Genomic DNA, 13,580 nt, shown 5'->3' on the forward strand with positions numbered 1-13,580 from the left:
AGCAGAGGTGTGTGGAGGGGGCGAGGCTGGTCCTAGAGTGGTCTTCTGAAACCTCAAAGCCCACCCCAGTGAAACATCGCCTCCAATAAGGCCACACCTCCTAATCCTTCCCCAAACAGTTCCACCAACTTTGGACCAAGCATTCAAACATACAAGCCTCTGGGTCCATTCTCATTTAAACCACCACAGTCCTGAGGCTTTTGGTCAGGCTTCCCCTCTAAGCCATGCTTCCTTGTGCCTGGAGATCTTCCTGAATGAAGCACACGGTGCCGACCTGCTTGCTTCCGTTAGTGTATCTGGCTGTTGTGTACACTGTTATACTTGCTTTATTGAATGTCATCCCCATATTCTTCAAGAAACATGTCACCCCAACTTTATAAATGAGACCATTGATGTTTAAAGGGAAATCTGCTCAAGGTCACCCAGCTAGCGGACAGGGTCTGTTTTGAAGTATTTTAGGACACAAAGCTTGGGTTCTCAAACTGAATAATCTCTTAGGGTTGCACTGGGATCATTCTAGAAACTCACTTTGCATCTTCCCAGTCCCCTGTCACAGACTCCTGCAGGACCTGGGGAATGAGAGCTATGGTGAACTTTTCTGTTCTCTGCCTGGATTTCTGTTTCTTCTCAATCTCCCAAACATTCTCCAGCTCTAGCTTTAGATTTGTCCTCAGGGAAGTCTTCCTAACCTGCCTGATTCAGAAAACCCACCCTCCCACTCTGTACAAACCTCCTCAGAGCTTTTATCATAGTTGCAATTCTCTACTTATTTGTTAAATCATGTGATAACACCTGACACCTTACACTAGACTATGGAGTTCTATGGAGGCCAATACTGTGTCTTTCAGGCTAGCATACTATTCCTAGTACTCGGTTGACAACTGATAAATATCAGTTGTCCACAGGCCTGTGAGGTCATGTGAGCACTCTATACCTTTAGGAGCAAGGAATGAATTCTATCTGATCCCTACTAAGATGTGAAATTCAGAGTAGGAAACAACTCTGGAAGTACAGATGTTCTGACCTATAATTCAGTAGTAAGTAACTCAGAATATCTGAGCAGATACTGCCCACTGAGCGAGACAATACACCACTTGAAAGAGGGTGGATGCTTGTTATGTGCACAACTGTATTCCCAGAACTTAGTGCATAGATTGGCACACTGATAGTAGATGCCAGATCAATGTTTTCTTGCATGGATGAGTTGATAGGCCAATGTAAGTGAAGGAAAGGCACTCTCTTCTCTTTCCTCAATCCATATCTGCCTCCCCTCCAAAATGATTTTAGGAGTCACTGAAGCAAGGCTTGATATAATGTGGCCTTCTGGCTAATGACATTACAGAAAACTCATCAACAATGTGGCACACCATGTGGCAATATCAAAACTGAGATGGCTTCAGGGGAAACATTTCAGTTCATGGGATGAAGAAGCCTAACTACAGAGTGTCAGGCCCTGCTGGTTAGAACAGCCAGGGGCTCCATGTAGAGAAAAGTATCAACTGGACAGAAATGCAAACCTTCCCTTTTAAAAAGTGTGTGTGTGTGTGTGTGTGTGTGTGTGTGTGTGTGTGTGTGTGTGTGTGCGCGCGCGCGCGCACATGCATGCACCTGCCACAGTATTCATGAAGAAGTCAGGGGACAACTTTCTGGAAGTTTTCTCCTTCCATTGTGGGTTCTTAGCATCAAACTCAGGTCATCAGGTTGGCATACAGGCACTTTTACCCACTGGCCAACCTTGCCAGATGTCTCCTTTCTGAAAGTATGAACACAATGACACAATAAACTGGGTCCTGTGAAACACTCTTCCTGTACTTACATGTGCGCATGTGTATGTGTGTACGCGCATACCCACAAGTGAGCAGATGGATGCAACCATAACCCATGTAGATGGCTTGTACATCAAAGTACCTCTTTCGTAAGAGGATGATATATCTGACGGCTCATTTCAGCCAGACACCCAAAATTAGCTGCTTTATAACGCACAATCCTTAACAGCTAACGAGGCACTTTATTCTGATAAGTTCAGAAAATGAATTATAAATATAGTCTTAGAATTTTTCATTTAAAAGTTTCTTCTTCTCTTCTGTACAGAAGTACCAGTTATCCTTGTTGTCTCTAGGGTGGGGCATTCTGTGGCATTTAAGTCCCTGCAGCCAACAGCACTGATGACCTTATAAAGTCTGGGGCAGTAAGCTTGGATTAAATAGCATCATCTCCAATTTATGTTGATTTAGGAACTCAGAATATGACCTTATTTGGCATAAAGATCTTTACCAATATGTTTAATTAACAACTTCTGAGGAGATGTCATTATGGATTTAGGGAGACCCCCTAAGTCACTGGTCATCATCCTTATGGAAAGAGAGATGACACAGGGAGACACAGAGGAGAGCATGATGGGGAGACTGAGGCAGAGATTGGAGAGATGAATCTGTAAACCAAGGAAGCTTCAAAGATTGCCAAGAGCTAGAAATGTCAAGGAAAGAATTTTACCCAGAGCCTTTGGAGGGACAATGATCCCCATTCACCATGGCATCACACTTATATTCTCCAGAATGGAGAAAAAGAGTAAATTTCTGTTGTTTTAAGCCAAGAAGTTTGTAACGATTTATATGGCAGCTCAAGAAAACTACTTCAGCTTGAAACTAGAAGGTTCTACCATTGTGGAAACACAGTCAACAGACTAAGCCTTGCCTACCTTCCCAGTCTCCCTCCATCCCCTCTCCTCATCTCCCACATCTTTCTGTGACAGAATATCACAGCCTCAGCTTCCTGAGCTGAGAAACTACACCACATGCCAAAGTGACAGGGAGGAGAGGACCACACTTCAAGGAAGGTAAAGGATGGAGGGAAATGTATGCATGAGCTCTGAAGATACTTTGTAAACCTTCCAGAGAATTTAAGACATTTTAAAAACCTTCCAGAGAATTCCAGACTTCCAGTGGACGAACCTGCTGAGTGTGACTTTGTCTCACCTCTTTCCTCACCTCCCACCCATCGGGATTCTGACTTCCTAAGAGAATAGTAACACTTTAGCTCTTGCCACAGGCAAGAGCCTTCTATCAACAACAGATGCATCCCTTGCTTAGGTCTCAGCCATCCTTTGCTGCAGGCACATCCCTCTCTGAGCCTCAGAACAGTAAGCTGGGTTATATGTGGCATCTTGTGTTGGGAGGAACAGTAGAGTTCCTGTCCAACAAGAGCTGACATTTTTCCATGGTTAATCAGAAAGGAACCAAGTATTAAAGCAGTCGCAGATCCCCTCAGTCCCCTGGGATGGAAGATGTTATGTAAGCATTAATGATTACCGCATTTGGGCAGAATTGCTAATGCAGAAGGGATTTTAGGGGCTGCAGTGGAAAGTCGGGGATGGCTACAGTGCCTTTGCTGGCTTCCCTTCATTACAGGCATTGTCTTGGTGCTTTGGGTCATTTCGCTGGATACCTGTCACATTGATGAATAGTGTGATAGACAGGAACTTTCCTTCTGGAAAGCATATTCTTAAGGTGTGTCTATGAGGTGGGTTATGACATGTGAAATTACCTTGTGTGTTCGGGAAAGAGCTCCTATCTCTCTTTGTTCTACTTTTCTGAGTAGGGTGGACTGCATAACCTGAATGCTTAGCTGTCACCGATGTCTAGAGTGATTTAAACAATCCCTCCAGAAGGTCTTGTAAGAAATCCTGGGTAAGTCACCAAATGTCCCTGAGCTTGTTTTGTCGTTTGTTAAATAAGGGGACTATATGAGACAGAAGGCCCTTTACAACTTTAACATTCACTAATTCTGGGTTTAAAACATGTTCCTGAAAAAAATAGTTTTCTTTAGTAATGACAAAGCTTTTGTTTCTGAAATTGTGTGTGTGTGTGTGTGTGTGTGTGTGTTACATGTATAGTGTATGAACACATGTGTGTACCAGTGTGAAGAGACCAAGGAGAAAGCCAGGTGTCCTACTCTGTTACTCTCTATTCCTTTAGGACAGTGTCTTTATCACTTTAGGACAGTGTCTCTATTCCTTTAGGACAGCATCTCTATTCCTTTAGGACAGTGTCTCTATTCCTTTAGGACAGTGTCTCTATTCCTTTAGGACAGCATCTCTATTCCTTTAGGACAGTGTCTCTATTCCTTTAGGACAGCATCTCTATTCCTTTAGGACAGCGTCTCTATTCCTTTAGGACAGCGTCTCTATTCCTTTAGGACAGTGTCTCTATTCCTTTGAGACAGCGTCTCTATTCCTTTAGGACAGTGTCTCTATTCCTTTGAGACAGTGTCTCTATTCCTTTAGCACAGTGTCTCTATTCCTTTGAGACAGTGTCTCTCTTCCTTTAGGACAGTGTCTCTATTCCTTTGAGACAGTGTCTCTCTTCCTTTAGGACAGTGTCTCTATTCCTTTAGGACAGTGTCTCTATTCCTTTGAGACAGTGTCTCTCTTCCTTTAGGACAGTGTCTCTATTCCTTTAGGACAGTGTCTCTACTCCTTTGAGACGGCGTCTCTATTCCTTTAGGACAGTGTCTCTATTCCTTTAGGACAGTGTCTCTATTCCTTTAGGACAGTGTCTCTATTCCTTTGAGACAGTGTCTCTCTTCCTTTGAGACAGTGTTTCTCACTATACCTAGAACTAGGCTGGCAGCCATCAAACACAACAGCCCTCCTGTCTCTACCTTCTCCAGCACTGAGGTTATAGATGTGAGCAAAGGTGATCTCAGATTTTCATTTAGCTTCCGGGGATACAAATTCAGGTCCTCATGCTTGCAAAGCAAGTGATCTTTCCTTCTGAACCGCCTTACCAGGCTTCTGTCTCTGAGACTTTGAAGTGACATCAGCCATTGGTTATGAAGAAAGGATAAGCTACTGAGAAATGTCAGGAGATGTCTTCTCCGAGTCTAAGAAGGGATTCATCCAAAAGGATTACTTTTAGGGATGTAAAACCTGCAATCATTCTTCTTCCCTGATTTGTGCTTGATCTTTTCATGGCACAGAAACTTCTTACTGTCCTCATCCTAACTCACATGCAGATTTCAGCTTGGATGCACAGCCCACTCCCCAGGTGACCTTGCTGATACCCCAGCAATAATATCCGTCTATACATTCATGTATCAGCTGTCCCTGTTAAACCACTTCCAAAGCCTTCCTGTGCTGTTCTGGTTCTTTTCTAGCAGCATACTCTAGACTGTAATTGCCCTAGAAGTAGACATGTTGGTGTTCACCCTTATGCCCACTTGTAGCACTCTATCTGCTTCCTAATGGATGTATTCATTGTTGCTATTATAGAACTCAAGCCCCAAGCAGTCTTAGCCATCCACATGCTTACCTTACCTCTCAGGAGCATCTTGACATTCATGGCTGTCAGCTGGTTCTTTCAGGTGCACATTGTTATAGAAAGATGCTCTATAAATTATCACATGACTGGGCTACTTGGCAGATAGTTGAGCATCACACTATGAACAGCAGAGGACCAGATTTTTTCAGTTTTCTATAGTGTAGGATGAAGTACAGTTTGTAATGTTTCCCCAGGAATCATTTCATTAGAATCATGGAATTCTCTTCTGCTTCCTTTGTAGGGCCCAATACTCTGCTAAAAAGTAGGGTTGAAGGGCCTAAGATAGTCAAGAAGTGTTGTTTATTGATCCTGATAATCAATAGTTATTATTTTAGGGCTGTTTCTTTGTCATTCTCTCAAGAAGCATCCTGTAAAAACCCCAGCTATGGCAAAATATTTCCTGAAATGGTTGTAGTATCCTTCATGATAGAATGATAAAGATTCTTTTAAAAAAATTATTTAAGGCAAATCCAATATATTCTCCCTAAACCCCTCAAGAACTAATCCTTAAATTCAAACTCTGAGGCTAGATACTAATGCACAAATTTTGATTTTAAATCCTTTAAAGTAATCATCTAGACAAGACTAAGGTCATATTTGAATATAATGTATTTTGTTATTGTTAAGCTCTGTGAATATTAACCAATAATTTTTATTCATTCTTTGGTCCCTTAAATATTCTCTGACTTTGTCAAATGTTCTTCATTCTTTAAATATTTACTAAATATTTTTATTAATCATTTGAGAATTTCAGTGTATTTTGATCCCTTCCCATGTCTTACTTGTGGTTTTCTATTGCTGTAAAGAGACACTATAACCACAACTTCTCTTATAAGGGAAAACATTTAATTAGGGCTAGCTTACAGTTTCAGAGGTTTAGTCCATTCTCTTCATGGTGGAACATGGAAGCAGGCAGGCAGACATGGTGCTGGAGAAGGAGCTGAGAGTTCTACATTGATCCACAGGCACAGGAAGCAACTATGCCACTGGGCATAGCTTGAACATAGGAGACTTCAAAGCCCACCCCACAGTGACTTCCTCCAATAAGGTCGTACCTACTCCAACAAAGCCACACCTCCAAATAGTGTCACTTCCTTTGGGGGCCATTTTCTTTCAAGCAACAACATTCCATTTCTACTCATCCAACTTGGTGTCATTCTCTTTTTTCCCCCATAGTCCAGCATGGGGTCATTCACTGGAGCATAACCTGCCAGGAGTCACATAATTAAAACCAACTTTCTATTAGCCAAAGGGGTCCTGTGAAACTCCATAAACAGCACAGACTATTGCCAAGATTATTGGTTACTCTCTGAAACCCTACAATAAGGCCCTATTGCTAAAGACAACACTTACTTATGTCACCAAATAAGTAGAAGTTGAGCTGGTGCCTAGCTAGAGGTTTTACCTCTACTGACTAGGTTCATGTTATGGGGATGTACTTTATACACTACCAGAGGAGAAAAGTAATCCTCAATATTACCCACCCATGACCTATAACAGTGACTTGTCTGCAAGATATACTGGTGCAATATTGATACAAATGCTATGGGAATAACCAACCACATTTTAAAATTGGACTTAAGGATCACATCTTGAGATCAAACTGACACTGCTAAAGTGGCCAAAAACCTGAGACGGGGGAGCTCATGGGCCTAAGGGAAAACCTAGTACTATTATTCTGGTGAAGGAGCATAGCAATAAAATTACTCCTAATGGCATACTGCTGTACCCATAGATCAACCCATATCAGAGAAGCTCCTTCTTGAAGTAGATGTGAACTAACACAGAGATCCAGAAGTGGGCAATGTGCAGAGAGTGTGAGACTTTGGAACACTTAGTCCTAAATAAAATATCTTCATTAAACCCCTCCCCTAGAGACTTAGGGATCTATGCAGGAGAGGGGTCAGAAATATTCTAAGAGTCAGAGGTGATGGATAACTCCAAGAAAGTAGTGTCTTCCAGACACACAGAACTGATATGAGTTCACATTTGAACTCACAGAGACTGTGGTAGCCCTCACAAGACCTGCACAGGTTCAAGCCAGGTGAGGTTCAAGTACTGAGAGAAGGAAGCAGGCATAGGGTTCTATCCCTAGCCAAGAAGCTATTTGCAGTTGATACCTGCTGGTCACTGGGTATATGAACCACACTATAGGGAAGGCCCATGGCCAGGAGTAGTTGGCCAACACAAAATGAACTCTGTGGTTTGTTTGTTTTTTTGTGGACTTTTTGTTTCATTTTCTTAATTTTTTTGTTTTATTAGTCTTTTGTTTGTTTCGATTTTTATCTTTGTGTTTTTGTGAGTTACATTTTTAAATTTGTTTTTGAAAGAGAGAGAAAGAACATAAAGGTGGATGTTTAGGGAGGGTAGAAATGGGACTTCATACTCCCTTGTCTCATCCATGCTAGAATTTTGTTTGGCTTGCAATTGCACAAGTCTTGTGTGTGCTGTTATAATTAGTGTAAGTTTGTATGTTGCAACTGTCCTGTTAAATCTAGAAACTAGTTTCATTGCAGTTATTCACTGTTTCTGGCTCTTACAATTTTTCCAACCCCCTTTTCCATGATTATGCCTGTGCTTTGAGAGGACGGATATGACATAGATGTCCCATTTAATGCTGATCACTCCCACAGTCTCTTACTCTATGTATCTTGACCAGTTTTGGATCACTGCATTAATCATCATCTAGTGCAAAGGCAAGCTTTTCTAGTGAAGATTGAAAGATGAATTCATCTATGAGTATACCAGTAAGTTATCAGGAGTCAGCTTAATACTGTGCTATTTATCACAATAATAGTAGTATGCTCTACTCTAGGTCCTATGACCTGTATAGTCATGGGTTCTGATAATGGCCTCAAATATAGGTTCCATCTTGTACAGAGGACCTTAAATCTTATCAGTCACTTAGTGGTTGCTCCAATGACACTTGTGTCAATATTGCATCAGTGGGAATATCCTGTTAGGTCAGTCATTATTAGAGTTCACAGAAGTCATAGCTGGGTACAACCAATGCATACTTTTCTCCTCTGGTAGCATGCAGAGCACTTTCTTGTATTATGAAAGCTAACAGGAGATGATGGAGCTTCTAGGTCCATTCCAGTTTGACTTCTCCATGCTCTGTGACTCAAGGATGTGGTTTCTTCAGCAGTAGGATCTTTCTTGTCAAGTTCTGGAAAGTAATTAAAAACAACAATTACCTACAATCTTTAATAAGGATTTATGTAATCCCACTGGCACACAACTCCAAAAGAAGTAACTCATTCTTGGCACTGAGAATTTTAATTTTTTTAGACTTAAACTCCTTTTCTATATGTACATACTTTAAAGAATGTCTACAGCCATAGGTTTACATATGACATTTTCAAAAGATCTTTAGTAGTTTTTTATATCATAAAAATGTGAGCAGTCATACTTATTTTGGGGAGCCATGGTGAGAATGGTCTAGTTCCATTTCTTTTATTGTCTACTTATAGCCCAGCTGCTGGTACTCCTGCTGGCACCAGAAAGACATTTTGGGGAGTGGATCTAGAAATATTTATTTCCTTTATTCTGTCCTCCACCCCCTTGATTTATAGTCTGGTCCTACTTAGGAAAAGGAAAGAAGTGATAGTATAACCACAGTTTGAGAACCAGGAATTCTTTGATCAGTTTGGGGAACCTCCTTTCTCTCTATACTGAACTAGAGAGTTTGGAAAGAAGTCATTGGGACTTCACATCAAATCCTCATTTTCAGTGTTATTTGATGTCTCAAGCAGCCTGAATCTCAATTGTAAAAAGTGAGACATTAATAACAAGTCTTGACAATTATTGAGATTGAATATGATTGTATCTGAAGTGTTCAGGCACTCTCTGACACCTGGTAACCACTCCCCATTGCAAAGCACCCCTATTGTTTCCTAGACTTCCATACCTTCTAAGTCTATTTCCTCTGTTCATTCAGAAAATATGGAAGCCTAACTTAGAAATCCTCCATCTCTGCCTCTTAGAAACTTACTCAGATAAACAGGTGTGTGGCACAGTGAGGAGAAGAGCAATTCTTGAGTTAGAAGAACTGTCTTAGGTGCTGGAATTATTTGAACTCTTAAGTTAGTGTTTACTTGGTTGTAAAGTCTTGATAATAACAGTGTCTGTTTTATAGGATGATTGTGAGCATAAAATGGAAAAATGCATATGAAAATGCTGAACACATGAATAATGCTGATTCAAATTGCCTGTGTTAGGTAATGAGAGCTTCACTCAGATGCATCATCCTCTCTGGAGATCCTCCCAATCATTCCAAATGCTGCTGCTGTCTAGGATGCCAAGAACATTGTCTCTGTGTTTTCCTTTCAACACAAGAGTCTTGCTACTATGTATTAAGATTAGTCCTCTGTATAAAACTCCCCAAAACTGTTTGTTTCAGCTACAAGTTCCTTATATAGAGAAAAACTCAAAGGTATGGTTGAGTTGAATGGAATTAAATAATTAAAGCAGAAAACTCATTTTGAAAATTACAGTAACTAGAAAGAAAGGTGTAATGTCCCCCAAACAGCACTCTAAGCATCAAGAAGCAAGCCAGCTTTGACAGTCACCCTGGAATAGGTGGGCAAGAAACTGATGAAGAGTGAGACGAGAATGAATCATACATGTAAAACTTCCACTTCCAATGAACATAAGTAGAAAAGTGTGTGTGCCACCATAAAATGACTAAGTCAACTTCCAGAGTCAATAACGTTAAACAAGCTGCTAAAAGAGCATGAATATAGATGAATTTGCCAGTTTTTCCTGGGATGCTAGAACAAAGGAATCAAGATCACTCAAGTGTTGACAGTTAACCTTTCAAACTCAATCTCACTTACTTTCATGTAGCTGAAAGCAAAACAATATGCATGGTGTGCCTATAAAATAAATATTCATCAGTGAATCATTCACGAGTCAGTGTGATGGACTCACTACCATCTGTATTTACACGTGTGGGCAAGTATCCCATTGTCAGGCTGGGAGAAGGATGGGAATCGCCTCCTGGGAGAAGAAGGTGGAATTTAAATTTCTGTGTGTTTCCTGTCACACCAAATCTTGTTTACCTATGAAGTTTTTGTTGTTGTTGTTGTTGTTGTTATACAAGATGCTGATATACCAGTGTCTCACATCTGGAAGACCCACTGGATGAGAACTGTAGTTTGAAGTTTCAGAAAGTAGGGCTAGATATGTAAGTGGACTTTTCCATGGAGTAACAACAAAATATGATAGTGATTCCTCAACACCAAGGTTTCACAGAAGGAGACCAAACACTTGCCATGAGTACCATGTCTGTGAACAGGATGAAGTGGGAGAAAAGGAGAGAGGAAGGCAAGTTTTGCTGCAGCACACACACAGCACCAATCATGAGAAAATGCATTTTACCACCACAATACCAACCTTTCCTCAGTATTAGAGAACCAATTATAATTTACAGCCAAAGAAACACATTAAAAGACTAAATTTAGGGACTGGGGAGATGGCTCAGTGGTGAAAAGAGCAGCTTACTGGCTGCTTTTCCAGTGGATCTGAGTTCAATTCCTGGATCCCACATGGCAGCTCACATCCATCTGTAACTCCAGATCCAAGGGATCCTACAGTGGGCATCAGGCATGCACTGTTATGCACAGACATACATGCAGACAAAGCATTCACACACATACGATAAATTAACTATTTTTTACAAAGATTAAAAAGACTGCTTTTTCCATGAAAGGGCAAGGGAGGTGGGTACTGTCAAAGGTACTTCTAATTCTTGCTTTCTTGAAAGTCCATAGACTACTGTCTATATTTGGGCTAGCCTGATGTTCATATATAAGGTTAAGCAAGTTGCTTAGGCATTCAAACTTGACAGGTTAATCTTGGGAAGGTTCTACACTTGAAAAATGGGGTGGGTAATGGAACCCTAGTTTGGTAGTTGCATTGTTACATTGTTAGGAGAAAGGGGTGTGTGTGTGTGTGTGTGTGTGTGTGTGTGATATGTGCATTGTTTTAAAAGGGTGCAATAGCCCAAATCCAGTGGAATCTCAGCTAATCTTTTTCTCGGCTTGCTGTCTCACCCTGAGATCATCCACAGGTGGTGGATCCCCACTCTAAAGCATTTTTTCATAATATTTCATGACTATGAATTCATGCCAAGAGGTGGTAAGACAAAAAGACTCAGGCATCTTACCTCAAAGAGATCAGCTTTGAATTCAAGACTCCAGAAAGAGCATAAGAATAAAAGATGAAAGAAATTTGAGCTCTTGAATTTTAATATATGCAGTATTATAAAATTTTAATCAGATGAATTAAAACCAGCACCCATAGGTTCCTTTCTCTGTATTCATAAATATTTTTTCTAATGAATCCTATTTTTGACTTGCTTTATGATTTCAAAGCACTTTTCTTAGGGGAGAGATTTTGACCACAGACTGAATATACAAAAAAAAATCACATTTTGATGAGGACTGACATTCACTTGTGAAGCCTCATGGCCTGACTTGACCACCCTGATATGTCCATTGCTTCAGAAAGTCAAGAAAACAAATTCAAGGACTGGTCACTTAACAGATGTGTGTAGCTAGAGTTTTCCTGCCTGGCCCACAGTCAGGACAAATCTCTCTCACCCCCCAGTCCCACAGCCGCTCAGACCTGACCAAGTAAACACAGAGACTTATATTGGTTACAAACTGTATGGTCATGGCAGGTTTCTTGCTAACTGTTCTTACAGCTTAAATTAATCCATTTCTATAAATCTATCCCTTGCCACATGGCTTGTGGCTAACCGGGATCTTCACATGCTGTTTGTCATGGTGGCGGCTGGCAGTGTCTCTCTGACTCAGCCTTCCACTTCCCAGCTTTATTCTCCTCCTTGTCCCGCCTATACTTCCTGCCTAGCAACTGGCCAATCAGTGATTTATTTATTGACCAATCAGCAACACACTTGACATACAGACCATCCCACAGCAGATGCGGTGTTGACTCAGTCTGATTTCTCCCTTAAAATGTGCTGAGTGGCCTGGAGCCTTTTAAGTATTATTCCAATGTGTCATGTGTGAGACAGGTTGGGTAAGATGGAGGACAGGGTACAGGCCATTTTAACAGAAGCAGACAATGACAAGATGGCGTCACAGGCATACAGTGGCTGAAATCTCCATTTGGCGTGAAAAAGATTAACACCTCCTGAATTTTTTTTTTTTTTTTTTTGCTTAAAAATTCTTCATGCTCACTGTGCAGAATAATGGTTCATTATGACTTCTGCATATAAGTATATCATGTACTTTGATAATACTCACTATGTAACTTCCCTTGAACTTGGGAATTTGAGATCATCCTGCCTTAGCCTTCTAAGTACTGGGATACATGTGGGGACCACCACACTCAAATGCTTAAAAATATTCAGACTGTATTATCTAGTTATGTATTTTCACAGTCCATGTCAGCATCTGGCTCATTGTTCCTTCATATTCTTCTCTTTATTTATTCCAATATTTTGACAAAAAAAAAAGTCAAGGAAGAAGGAGAGATACCATGCTATTTTAGTAGCTGAAATTCTGTAAGATCCGGTTTCTTAGGCCGAGGAGATGAGTCCTCAGCTGTTCTCTTTCGTACTGTGCACACGGCTGTCTGCAGTGACTCATGCTCAGGGTGATGTGGGAGAAGGTCTTCCATTCAATTTATCACAGCTGCCTGAGATGGGGCATTGGGGGACCCGAAGATAAGGTGATAAGATACGAGCAAGGTCACACAGAGTTTGATTGTGTGTGTGTGTGTGTGTGTGTGTGTGTGTGTGAGAGAGAGAGAGAGAGAGAGAGAGAGAGAGAGAGAGAGAGAGAGAGAGAGAGAGAGAGAGGACAGCTGTATTGAGACGGGACAATGGTAGCAGAGGAGGACCAGGCTGGGGCAGAACACGAGAAGAACAGTGGAAAGCGCGCAGGAAAACAGGCTTCCACAGCTCACTTCAAATAATTCCAATCGGCTGACCAAAAAAAAAAAAAATGTTTTTTGTATGCACCATACTAATCTGAATGTGTCAGTTATTTTATTTTGAAAACTTCTGCACATGGTAGGCAGCAGAAAATATTTGTGGAATGAATGAAATTATCACCAACACCCCTGAGCCATATGAGAACTAAGCTTTAAATCCTCCTCATCAGAATGCAGTTCTGGGGCTGAAGGGCCCCTTAGAACTGACTCACTTTTATTGGCAACAGTGGCCATCTGTCCAGGCTAATTGCTTTGAAGGTCATCTCTGTAAGTCTGTACACTGTATTTCTCACTGCT

This window comes from Peromyscus eremicus, chromosome 15, assembly GCF_949786415.1.
Source record: "Peromyscus eremicus chromosome 15, PerEre_H2_v1, whole genome shotgun sequence".
Lineage (NCBI taxonomy): Eukaryota > Metazoa > Chordata > Mammalia > Rodentia > Cricetidae > Peromyscus > Peromyscus eremicus.